The sequence below is a fragment of the Suncus etruscus genome, chromosome 5 (genome assembly GCF_024139225.1).
Source record: "Suncus etruscus isolate mSunEtr1 chromosome 5, mSunEtr1.pri.cur, whole genome shotgun sequence".
Taxonomy (NCBI): domain Eukaryota; kingdom Metazoa; phylum Chordata; class Mammalia; order Eulipotyphla; family Soricidae; genus Suncus; species Suncus etruscus.
Genome location: NC_064852.1, coordinates 131,700,131 through 131,713,911, shown reverse-complemented (window position 1 = coordinate 131,713,911; position 13,781 = coordinate 131,700,131).

Genomic DNA, 13,781 nt, shown 5'->3' with positions numbered 1-13,781 from the left:
CTGGGAATTGAACCCGGGGTCAGCATTGTGAAAGGCAAGTGTCCTAGCTGCTTTACCTGCTACCCAAACCAGGAATTCTTAAGGATAAAGAAAATGCTATGAAAATTGCAGTTAATACAAAAGTAATGTTTACATCACAAGCTATTTTAAAATATACTATGTTTATAATCAAATATCTCATAAGAGTTATACAGCCAACAGATAAATGGAGCCCCAAAACAAGGACAATCAATCACACCAGTAAACACTGAATGGTATAATTCGGTTCAGCAGAAGCCATGTTTCCCAAAGGGGTTTTGGCCAAGGCAACGGAGGTGATGCTTACATGTATCAAAAGATCATACTCTAGAAAGAAAAAAATTTACCAATCCTCATACAGAGGAATCAAATCCATGTACACATCAGTAAATTACCCCAAAATGCATCTAGGGTCACCTAAAAAAGATAAATTCGGTTTCCTGCCCAAATTCTTAAGACTATTTTAAGTTGTATTTTTTTGGTTTGGTTTTGGTTTTGGTTTTTGGGTCACACCCTGCAGTGCTCAGGGGCCACTCCTGGATCTATGCTTAGAAATTGCCCCCGGCAATCTCGGGGGACCATATGGGATGCCAGGATTCGAACCCACTGTCCTTGTGCATGCAAGATAGATGCCTTACCGCTGTGCTATCTCTCCGGCCCCTTAAGTTGTATTTTAAGCTCATAATTATAAATGTACCTATTTATATTAACTTTTTAAATGTCAATTGTCATGCTTTTGTATCATTTTATTAACCTAGTACAATGTGGTTTTCATACTCCAAACATTATCAGAGAATATTTAGCCATTAGTTTAAGAATTAGAGGAGATTCAGTTAATATATCTTAAATAATTAGGTATTTGAATAATGTGTTTTAATAAACCTAAAACAAAGGGTGGCAGCATATGGTAAGGTTCAAAACAGCATTATCTCAAAATTGAAGCAAGTTTCAGCCTCCTATGCTTTTGCACAGAAGTTAGGAGTCTCTGTGATGTATGTTTCCTGCCTGGGTTCTGCCCTTTGTGCTTACGTTATCACATATTACACAAAGTCATTTTGTGACTAATTTTCAGAGCACTGAGTCACAGGGTGGCAGTTGCTTATCTTTTCTTACTCTTCCTTTTTTCCTACATGGCGCTGCTCCTGACTCTCATTTTCTGATCATTCTTTTCTCAAATGGACTTTTCCATAATTGAATAGTAGTCAGATTTTATTTGACTTTTTTGTTCTCATTACCTTTCTATAGTTGTATACTTTTACATTATATGCTTCCTCGTATTACCAGGAGCAAAGTTTAATATGTCTTAAAATCAAAACAGTAAACCATATAAATATTTAAACTAACTACTGCTTTACTTTACATAATTTTAATACATATAGACTTAATCAAATTTATTCTTTTTTGTTTGTTTTTTTGTTTTTGTTTTTGGGTCACACCGGCTGCGCTCAGGGGCTACTCCTGGCTCTATGCTCAGAAATCGCTCCTGGCAGGCTCGGGGGTCCATATGCATTGCAGGGATTCAAACCACCATCCTTCTGCATGCAAGGCAAATGCCCTACCTCCATGCTATCTCTCCGGCCCCCAATCAAATACGTTCTTGTTAAAGCACATTAAAGTATAACATATAGTCTATGGAAACTTAAAATATTTCCTTAAATGAATTCATTCTGCCAGGAAAATTTTAACTTATACTATACAATTCATAATACTATAATATTACTTCATTTGAAATGTCTCAATTAATAAAAAGAAATTTCAGTGGACATAGGACAGTTTCTTTCTTGTATTTTCTTATATACTGTTAAAATATTCTAAGGTAGGGCCGGAGTGATAGCATAGCGACAGGGCGTTTGCCTTGCACGACCCTTGCAATGACCCAGGACGGACCTCCCTCGGTTCAATCCCCCGGTTCCATATGGTCCCCCAAGCCAGGAGCGATTTCTGAGCGCAAGGCCAGGAGTAACCCCTGAGCATTACCCAGTGTGGCTCAAAAACAAACAAGCAAGCAAAATATATTCTAGGGTAATCCAAATCAGAAAATACCCATTAAATAAAGGATCTATCATTGTATCAAAATAATATTTAATATATTTTATTCAGCAATTTATTACCAAAATGGTTCTGATTTTAAAATCATATATATACACATTTTCTTAAAGAGTAAATTCAGTACTAAGAACTTATTTGGGGGTTGCAGTATGAGTTTGCCTGCAGGGTCGATTTCCATGTGGGAATCACACACACACACACACACACACACACACACACACACACACACACACACATCATTCTTTTTACAGGTTCCCTTCTTCTTGTCTCTTATTGCCCTGCTTTTTATCCCAAGAAAAAGAATTACTGCTTATTTCTCATAAATTAATAAAAGCATATTGCCAAATACTCACGAGTAAAATCTGAAGAAAGTTCTTGGAAAGATTTTTCTGAAAGCGAAATTGAAGTTACTTTGTCTTCCCTCCAGGCATTGGAATGAGGCTTTATCCTTTCCAAAACTTCTTTTAAACGGATCAAGAGCCGCCGGGAGATTGCGGGGGGGGGGGGGGGGGGGGGGGGGATGAGCGAAAGAAGTGCAACCTGATCCTGCGAGCAATAAAAGGGGGTGGGGGAGGTAAGACTAGGAGGATTTTCCACCCCTAAGTTGCTCTTGTTAATTGGAGCAAAGAGAGACCGAGCGTTTTTTCACCCAGAGCTGGTTCCAGAGATCAGAGGCAGCTAGAACTAACCAGGCTTCCTGCCGAGGTCACTGTGCCTCTGTTGAGGCTAATTTCCCCCCAAGTTTTCAAAAGCCATTAATGTTGTGGTGGAAACAGACAAAGGAAACGCTTACAGGAGTATTTCAGACATTCCTCTTTTGAATAACAATTTTAGTTTGCAGGATTCTTTTTGTGAGCAGTTCAAAAGAATACACCCAGTTACATACTTTTTAGCATTATGTATCTGTAACATTGCTAATGAAATGAAGTCTTTCTTTAAAATCATTTAAACTGTATTGTCAGTCTGCTAATAAAAATAAAAATAAATCTGAGGATTGAATGCTTTTGAAAGTTTATCGGATGAAAAAGTTAATATTGGAGGCCCGGAGAGATAGCACAGCGGCGTTTGCCTTGCAAGCAGCCGATCCAGGACCAAAGGTTATTGGTTCGAATCCCGGTGTCCCATACGGTCCCCTGTGCCTGCCAGGAGCTATTTCTGAGCAGACAGCCAGGAGTAATCCCTGAGCACCACTGAGTGTGGTCAAAAAAACAAAAAAAAAAAAAAAAAAAAAAAAAAAGAAAAGAAAAGAAAAAAGAAAAGAAAGTTAATATTGTAGAATATTAGATTGTGGGCCCTCCCATAACTACTTGCTAGCATTGCAGTTTTGTTTAATTATTTAATATTTTTATTCCTTAAATTTTCTGCCAAAATAATATAAGAACTAGGATTTTGCAAGTATAGGGGTAAATATATGTATATGGATACATACAATTTATAAAACACTTAACTTATAACTTATAAGCCCCAATAGAAACTTTTAATGAATGTTAAGCATTCTGTTTATTGTTTATATTATTTTTATCTTATATGATATGAAGCATTTAAAATACGACTTACAAAGATATGATCTCATGCATTAGAAAATCTGTTACTTTCTCTTTTCTCCATCTCAGGTTCTCTTGTTCAACTTTTTCTTTCCATTTCTGTGTAACCTACCTTGTTAGTTTTTAATATTTACTGAGTATTTATGAATAAAATTATCTATTGGGTTATTATTTTCTTTATTTTTCATAATTAGTATATGAAGAATGACTTTTCTGAGCCACCATTTAAGAACAGGTTAAGGTTAAGGTTCCAGTTCATGCAGATTGAAGATTTTATTCCCTTAAATACTACCATATGCTGCTTTCTCGCCCACTTTCTGAACTATATACTTTATTAATAACTAATTGTTGCTCCATAATAGGAATCTACCTCACACTCTGCCAAATATGTCCATCCAGGGTTGTTCTTTCATGCTTAAAATATTGGGAAAAGTTCTCCTTTTGGGGACTGGACTGGAGCTTCATTTTTTTCCCTTCAATTTACAAGCTTTGCTACATAGAAGAAAATTCAGCCAATCAGACTTCGATCTTGGAAATTTGAAGTAAGACCTATAATTAACAGTTCATAGAAAATGTCAGACATAATTTTACGAGGAGTTGACTTTCTGCAGGGGACAAGCAAGTTAGAGACTGAAAGTGAGTCAAAGGTCCTCTCCAAACACTCCCAAAGGGAATGACATTCACTGCTTTCTATACCACTTATATTAAAGACTGATAATCACAGTGGATAATGATGTTGTGCAGAAGCCTAATTGAAAAGGTTGATGGCAAGAATAAACACATTGTTGCTTAGGAGAGATGAAAAGGGAGAAAAAGTAAATGACAGCAAGAGCAAGCCAGAGAGCAGAAAAGTTAAGATAATCCAAAGTTTTCCAATCAAATCTTTCCCCACATTTGGTAAAGTTTTCATAAGTACTCAACAGTATGTATCTTGTAAAAAATGCCCTTAGCCTTCAAGTAAGTTAAAATAATCTTTTTTTTTCTTATATGAGAATACCACATCTAATCTTTTTTTTCTTATATGAGAATACCACATCTAAGCTGAAATTTTCCCAGAGATCATGTTTCATACCTACATTGCACTTGGCATTATTGAAAATTTTTCACCAATTGTTTTCCAGGTCTTTTGCACAAACCTGGATATTTCAGTGATGCTAAACTTATGGAGAAAAGAGCATAAAACTATTACTACTAACTGGAGTCAATTTTTTTCTCTTTAAGCCTTACGTGAAATTTTGTTGCTGTTGTTTAAGCAGGAGAAGAAGGTCCAGGCTCCTAAATAGCGCTGAGGGTGGGCAAAAGTCATTCCAAGTATTGCTCAATCACACCAGATGCTCAGAGCCTGCATTGTGATGCTGCTCTAGTCCAATGCTGCCAGGGCAACTAGTGGCATACACAGTGATGCTTGGTGGGGGCACATAGTAGCCCAAACTGTGAGATCAAATCCAGTGATGTGTGTCCTGATCCCTGAGCAATATCCCTGTTTGTCTGCATGAGTGTTTTCTGTGGTTTTATTTTCAATATTTTAATTCAATTTTTCTAATTTATATATATAATCAATACCTGGATATTCCAAGTATTTGGGCCACACCTGACTATGCTCCGTGACTACTCCTGACTCACTCTGTACTCAGGAACTACTCCTGATAGTGCTCAAGGAATGGATCATACGGGTTTCCAGGAATTGAACCACTTTCATGGCCTTAAAACAAATGCCCTACCCACTTATACTACCACTTGTACTATCACAATAGTGTTCTTTTCACTCCTAACTACACTCTGTAAATTTCCTTTTTGTCTCATTGGAATATCAGCCCAGGCTTTTACCATGAGTTATTTTATTTCTGTCCAACATATTAAAATATCAACTTTTGTATTCATTCATCCTTTGTATCAGGAAATATTATTCTTTTATCCATCCATTTAAACAATTTCTTTTTTTTTTTGTTTTCTGTTTTTGGGCCACACCCAGCGGTGCTCAGGGGTTACTCCTGGCTGTGTGCTCAGAAATAGCTCCTGGCAGGCACGGGGGACCATATGGGACACCGGGATTCGAACCAACCACCTTTGGTCCTGGATCGGCTGCTTGCAAGGCAAACGCCGCTGTGCTATCTCTCCGGGCCCAAAGAATTTTCAGACTCCAAATTTGAGGAGATGTTAACTGGCTTATCAATGGAGGTGCTGAAGTTTTTTTTTGTTTGTTTGTTTTTTGTTTTGTTTCGTTTTGTTTTGGGGGGTGTGCTACACCCATTTGATGCTCAGGGGTTACTCCTGGCTAAATGCTCAGAAATTGCCCCTGGCTTGGGGGGACCACGTGGGACGCCAGGGAATCGAACCACGGTCCTTCCTTGGCTAGCGCTTGCAAGGCAGACACCTTACCTCTAGCGCCACCTCACCGGCCCCTTAAACAATTTCTTTTTTTTTTTTTAATGCATAATTTTTTTTATTTAAACACCTTGATTACATACATGATTGTGTTTGGGTTTCAGTCATAAAAGGAACACCACCCATCACCAGTGCAACATTCCCATCACCCAAGTCCCAAATCTCCCTCCTCCCCACCCAACCCCCGCCTGTACCCTAAACAGGCTCTACATTTCCCTCATACATTCTCAATATTAGGACAGTTCAAAATGTAGTTATTTCTCTAACTAAACTCATCACTCTTTGTGGTGAGCTTCCTGAGGTGAGCTGGAACTTCCAGCTCTTTTCTCTTTTGTGTCTGAAAATTATTATTACAAGGGTGTCTTTCATTTTTCTTAAAACCCATAGATGAGTGAGACCATTCTGCGTTTTTCTCTCTCTCTCTGACTTATTTCACTCAGCATAATAGATTCCATGTACATCCATGTATAGGAAAATTTCATGACTTCATCTCTCCTGACAGCTGCATAATATTCCATTGTGTATATGTACCACAGTTTCTTTAGCCATTCGTCTGTTGAAGGGCATCTTGGTTGTTTCCAGAGTCTTGCTATGGTAAATAGAGCTGCAATGAATATAGGTGTAAGGAAGGGGTTTTTGTATTGTATTTTTGTGTTCCTAGGGTATATTCCTAGGAGTGGTATAGTTGGATCGTATGTGAGCTCGATTTCCAGTTTTTGGAGGAATCTCCATATCGCTTTCCATAAAGGTTGAACTAGACAGCATTCCCACCAGCAGTGGATAAGAGTTCCTTTCTCTCCACATCCCCGCCAACACTGTTGATTCTCATTCTTTGTGATGTGTGCCATTCTCTGGGGTGTGAGGTGGTATCTCATCGTTGTTTTGATTTGCATCTCCCTGATGATTAGTGATGTGGAATATTTTTTCATGTGTCTTTTGGCCATGCGTATTTCTTCTTTGTCAAAGTGTCTGTTCATTTCTTCTCCCCATTTTTTGATGGGGTTAGATGTTTTTTTCTTGTAAAGTTCTGTCAGTGCCTTGTATATTTTGGAGATTAGCCCCTTATCTGATGGGTATTGGGTGAATAGTTTCTCCCACTCACTGGGTGGCTCTTGTATCCTGGGCACTATTTCCTTTGAGGTGCAGAAGCTTCTCAGCTTAATATATTCCCATCTGTTAATCTCTGCTTTCACTTGCTTGGAGAGTGCAGTTTCCTCCTTGAAGATGCCTGTAATGTCCTGTAGTGTTTTGCCTATGTGCTGTTCTATATATCTTATGGTTTTGGGGCTGATATCGAGGTCTTTAATCCATTTGGATTTTACCTTTGTACATGATGTTAGCTGGGGGTCTAAGTTTAATTTTTTGCAAGTGGCTATCCAATTGTGCCAACACCACTTGTTGAAGAGGCTTTCCCTGCTCCATTTAGGATTTCCTGCTCCTTTATCAAAAATTAGATGGTTGTATCTCTGGGGAACATTTTCTGAGTATTCAAGCCTATTCCACTGATCTGAGGACCTATCCTTATTCCAATACCATGCTGTTTTGATAACTGTTGCTTTGTAGTACAGTTTAAAGTTGGGAAAAGTAATTCCTCCCATATTCTTTTTCCCAATGATTGCTTTAGCTATTCGAGGGTGTTTATTGTTCCAAATGAATTTCAAAAGTGTCTGATCCACTTCTTTGAAGAATGTCATGGGTATCTTTAGAGGGATGGCATTAAATCTGTATAATGCCTTGGGGAGTATTGACATTTTGATGATGTTGATCCTGCCAATCCATGAGCAGGGTATGTGTTTCCATTTCCGTGTGTCCTCTCTTATTTCTTGGAGCAGAGTTTTATAGTTTTCTTTGTATAGGTCCTTCACATATTTAGTCAAGTTGATTCCAAGATATTTGAGTTTGTGTGGTACTATTGTGAATGGGGTTGTTTTCTTAATGTCCATTTCATCCTTATTACTATTGGTATATAGAAAGGCCATTGATTTTTGTGTGTTAATTTTGTAGCCTGCCACCTTGCTATATGAGTCTATTGTTTCTAGAAGCTTTTTGATAGAGTCTTTAGGGTTTTCTAAGTAGAGTATCATGTCATCTGCAAACAGTGAGAGCTTGACTTCTTCCTTTCCTATCTGGATTCCCTTGATATCCTTTTCTTGCCTAATCGCTATAGCAAGTACTTCCAGTGCTATGTTGAATAGGAGTGGTGAGAGAGGACAGCCTTGTCTTGTGCCAGAATTTAGAGGGAAGGCTTTCAGTTTTTCTCCATTGAGGATAATATTTGCCACTGGTTTGTGGTAGATGGCCTTCACTATATTGAGAAAGGTTCCCTCCATTCCCATCTTGCTGAGAGTTTTGATCAAGAATGGGTGTTGGACCTTATCAAATGCTTTCTCTGCATCTATTGATATGATCATGTGGTTTTTATTTTTCTTGTTATTGATGTTGTGTATTATGTTGATAGATTTACGGATGTTAAACCAGCCTTGCATTCCTGGGATGAAACCTACTTGATCGTAGTGGATGATCTTCTTAACGAGGCATTGAATCCTATTTGCCAGGATTTTGTTGAGGATCTTTGCATCTGCATTCATCAGTGAAATTGGTCTGTAATTTTCTTTTTTGGTAGCGTCTCTGTCTGGTTTAGGTATCAAGGTGATGTTGGCTTCATAAAAGCTATTTGGAAGTGTTTCTGTTTGTTCAATTTCATGAAAGAGTCTTGCCAGGATTGGCAGTAGTTCCTCTTGGAAAGTTTGATAGAATTCATTAGTGAATCCATCTGGACCTGGGCTTTTGTTTTTCGGCAGACATTTGATTACTGTTTTAATTTCATCAATGGTGATGGGAGTGTTTAGATATGCTACATCTTCTTCCTTCAACCGTGGAAGATTATAAGAGTCCAAGAATTTATCCATTTCTTCCAGGTTCTCATTTTTAGTGGCGTAGAGTTTTTCAAAGTAGTTTCTGATTACCCTTTGAATCTCTGTCATATCAGTAGTGATCTCTCCTTTTTCATTCCTGATACGAGTTATCAAGTTTCTCTCTCTCTCTTTCTTTGTTAGGTTTGCCAGTGGTCTATCAATCTTGTTTATTTTTTCAAAGAACCAACTTCTGCTTTCGTTGATCTTTCGGATTGTTTTTTGAGTTTCCACTTCGTTGATTTCTGCTCTCAGCTTTGTTATTTCCTTCTGTCTTCCTATTCTTGGGTCCTTTTCTTGAGCATTTTCTAGTTCTATTAGCTGTGTCATTAAGCTACTCAGGTAAGCTCCTTCTTCCTTCCTGATGTGTGCTTGCAAAGCTATAAATTTTCCTCTCAGTACTGCTTTTGCTGTGTCCCATAAGTTCTGAGAGTTTGTGTCTTTATGGTCATTTGTTTCCAGGAACCTTTTTATTTCCTCCTTGATTTCATCTCGGACCCACTGGTTATTGAGCATGAGGCTGTTTAACTTCCAGGTGTTAAAGTGTTTCTTCTGAGTCCCTTTGGAGTTCACAAATAATTTCAGAGCCTTGTGGTCAGCGAAGGTAGTCTGCAAAATTTCTATCCTCTTGATCTTATGGAGGTATGTTTTATGTGCCAGCATGTAGTCTATCCTGGAGAATGTCCCATGTACATTGGAGAAGAATGTGTATCCAGGTTTCTGGGGATGGAGTGTCCTATATATATCCACTAGGCCTCTTTCTTCCATTTCTCTCCTCAGGTCTAGTATATTCTTGTTGGGTTTCAGTCTGGTTGACCTGTCCAGTGTTGACAAAGCCGTGTTAAGGTCCCCCACAATTATTGTGTTGTTGTTGATATTATTTTTCAGATTTGTCAACAGTTGTATTAAATATTTTGCTGGCCCCTCATTCGGTGCATATATGTTTAGGAGAGTGAATTCTTCCTGCTCTACGTACCCCTTGATTAATATAAAATGTTCGTCTTTGTCCCTTACAACCTTCCTGAGTATAAAGTTTGCATTATCTGATATTAGTATGGCCACTGCAGCTTTTTTATGGGTGTTGTTTGCTTGGATAACTTTTCTCCAGCCTTTTATTTTGAGTCTATGTTTGTTCTGACTATTCAGGTGCGTTTCTTGTAGGCAGCAGAAGGTTGGATTGAGTTTTTTGATCCATTTAGCCACTCTGTGTCTCTTAACTGGTGCATTTAGTCCATTGACGTTGAGAGAAAGAATTGTCCTGGGATTTAACGCCATCTTTATTTCAAAATTTGGTGTGTCTTTTGGGTAGTCTTGTCTTAGATTAGGTCTTTCAGTTTTTCTCTTAAGACTGGTTTTGTGTCTGTGAAGTTTCTGAGCTGTTTTTTGTCTGTGAAACCATGTATTCTTCCATCAAACCGGAAAGTGAGTTTTGCTGGTATAGTATTCTGGGTGAAGCTTTCATTTCATTCAGTCTTGTCACAATATCCCACCACTGCTTTCTGGCATTGAGCGTTTCTGGTGACAGGTCTGCTGTAAATCTCAGGGAAGCTTGCTTGAACATGATTTCCCCTTTTGATCTTGCTGTTTTCAGAATTCTGTCTCTATCTGTGGGATTTGTCATTGTGACTAGGATGTGTCTTGGGGTGGTTTTTCTGGGGTCTCTTTTGGTTGGTACTCTTCGGGCATGCAGGATTTGATCACATATATTCTTTAGCTCTGGAAGTTTCTCTTTAATGATGTTCTTGACCATTGATTCTTCCTGGAAATTTTCTTCCTGGGTCTCTGGGACTCCAATGATTCTTAAGTTGTTTCTGTTGATCTTATCATAGACTTCTATTTTCGTCTGTTCCCATTCTTTGACTAATTTTCCCATTGTCTGCTCATTTGCTTTAAGTTTTTTGTCCAATCTCTCCTGCTGTATGGAATTGTTATGTATCTCATCTTCCACAGCACCAAGTCTATTCTCAGCTTCTGATACCCTGTCCCAGAGCTTATCCATTTTGTCATTCACTTCGTTTACTGAGTTTTTCAGGCCTGTTAGTTGACATGTTATTTCAGTTTGGAGTTTTGTCATTTCTGCCTTCATATTTTCTTGGTTCTTATTAGTGTTCTGTTCAACTCGATCCATGGTTTCTTGGAGTCTGTTGAGCACCTTCCATATTGCTAGTCTAAAGTCCTTATCTGAGAGGTTGATTAGTTGTTCAGTCATTATCTGGTCCTCAGAATTGTCATCTTCATTCTCTATGTCTGATGCTGGCCTGCGCTGTTTCCCCATTGTCACACTTGTATTGTGGGTTTTTCTACGTGTTGTAGTGGTATTCATTGTCTATATGATGTAGGCAGCACACTCCTCTGGCTCCTCCCTTTCTGGATGGGCTGACTTGCCTCTAAGGGAGGGGAGTCCTCCGTGGATGAGGCCTCACACTGGGTCAAATCTTAGGCCCGAGCATGCAACAGAGAAGACAGTCCAGAGAGAAATGTTTGCTTCTGTGATATAGCGCCGTTCTTAGTGTGATTTTTCCTTCTTGTTGCAATGGAGTTCTTTCCTTAGAAAGAGTGCAGGGCCGCGTAGCGAAGCGGAGCGGCCGTGCTCCTCTGAGCCTCTTTTTGCCCCACTCGCAAGAGTTTCACGCAAGAGGACAGTAGACAGACATGGACAGGTCACACTCACAGTCTTTCACAGCTGAGCCCCACTGGGCCGGTGTACTTTCGTGGATTTTCCCCGCCTGGTGTCACACACAGGGAGCCAGCTTTTGCAAAGGTTAGCCGGTTTTTATGCTCTGAAGTCCCTCCCTGACAATGGCGTCTGGGCAAGCGAGGTTTCTGGAGGCTCTTTTTGCCCCACTCGCAAGAGTTTCACGCAAGAGGACAGTAGACAGACATAGACAGGTCACACTCACAGTCTTTCACAGCTGAGCCCCACTGGGCCGGTGTACTTTCGCGGATTTTCCCCGCCTGGTGTCACACACAGGGAGCCAGCTTTTGCAAAGGTTAGCCGGTTTTTATGCTCTCCCTTAAACAATTTCTAATGTTTAATAGTATCTATTTGATATCTATCTACTTAAATGTATCAAATGTTAAACATTCAAGAACGTTTATGAGACAATCTGGAAAGATAGAAGTATCTGAATATTGTAGATAATTCTAAAGTTACCCTAGTACTTTTTTCATCCAATAGCAGACATCTTCTGAGCAGTTTCCCATATCATCACTCTCCATCATGATTAGGGATTGAATTCTTTTGCTCCCATGATTAAAGTCAATATTCATAGTAACATAAAACATTAAAGCAAAGGGGCCCGGAGAGATAGCACAGTGGCGTTTGCCTTGCAAGCAGCCGCCGATCCAGCACCAAAGGTTGTTGGTTCGAATCTCGGTGTCCCATATGATCCCTCATGCCTGCCAGGAGCTATTTCTGAGCAGACAGCCAGGAGTAACCCCTGAGCACTGCCAGGCGTGGCCCAAAAACCAAAAAAAAAAAACCAAAAAAAAAAAAACAGTAAAGCAAAAAACATGCCAGTAATATTTAATATGTTCTAATGGCTTGCTAATTGTCAGATATTATTCTAAACTGTTATTCTTTTTTTTTTTTTTTTTTTTTGGTTTTTGGGTCACACCCGTTTGATGCTCAGGGGTTACTCCCGGCTATGTGCTCAGAAATCGCCCCTGGCTTGGGGGGACCATATGGGACGCCGGGGGATCGAACCGAGGTCCTTCCTTGGCTAGCGCTTGCAAGGCAGACACCTTACCTCCAGCGCCACCTACCAGGCCCCATAAACTGTTATTCTTAAAAATCATCACAAAATGGGTCATATTATTTTCTATTTAGAATTGAGAGCATAGCTTAGTCATTTGTGCTTATTTAAATAATCAATAAGGGCGGAGTTTAAGAGTTTGGCTACAGTCTTAATTATATGTCACAATAGTTTTAATAATGATGTCACAATTATGTTATATTTTATGTTTCTATAGATATAACACAAATACAAATATATATCATTTTTCTATGTTAAATAAAAAAATCCCAATGCTTCATATCACAATTTTATATTTTTTGAAACCTATAGTCAGAAATTTTATGTGTATAATTAGGGAAAAAAGGATAAGCTGTATTTGTACGGATTCCAGAATGATAACACAGTGGATAGTTTGCTTGCCTTCATATGGTTGACCTGGGTTTGATCCCCAGCATCCCATATGTTTCCGTAAGCCCTACAAGTGATCCTTGAGCACAGAGCTAGGAGTATGCCCTAAATATCACTGGGTGTAACTTCAAAATTAACCCTCACATAAACAGTATTTGTACATAAAAATTAATATTAAGAACAATATGTGAACTAATAAAGTTGGAACCAATATAAAAATTAATAATCATTAAGCCTTTACCTCAAACAGATATGGCACATCAGACTTTACCCTCAACCATAAAGGATACCATTTTTAAATACCAAAAACCCACTTGGGAGGAAAGAACCTTTAGATAGGTTCTTATTCCCAACCTATTTTCCACCAATGAAGTTGGTTCTATCTTAGACCCAATGAAGACGCCAGTTCTGGTGAGCTTCCTTTTTTCTCTCCAGGTGGTAGAAAGGTGCCAGGACCTGTATTTTATCTCTTCACAGCCTGTTTGGATTATTTCCTGCAGGGGCCCTGTTCCAGACCTGCTTCCTCTTTTTTTCTCAGGATTCGGGTGTGTGGATTTATCCGCAATTCCACAAGCATAGAAAACAGCATGACATTGTGCTCTCAGAATTTGTTCAAGTAACATTAAAGAGAAAAGTAGATACTCATGAATATGTATGAACATGACCAGACTAAAAAGTAAATCAGTAAATTAAAAAAATACTAAATCAGAAATAATTTTATTTTACCC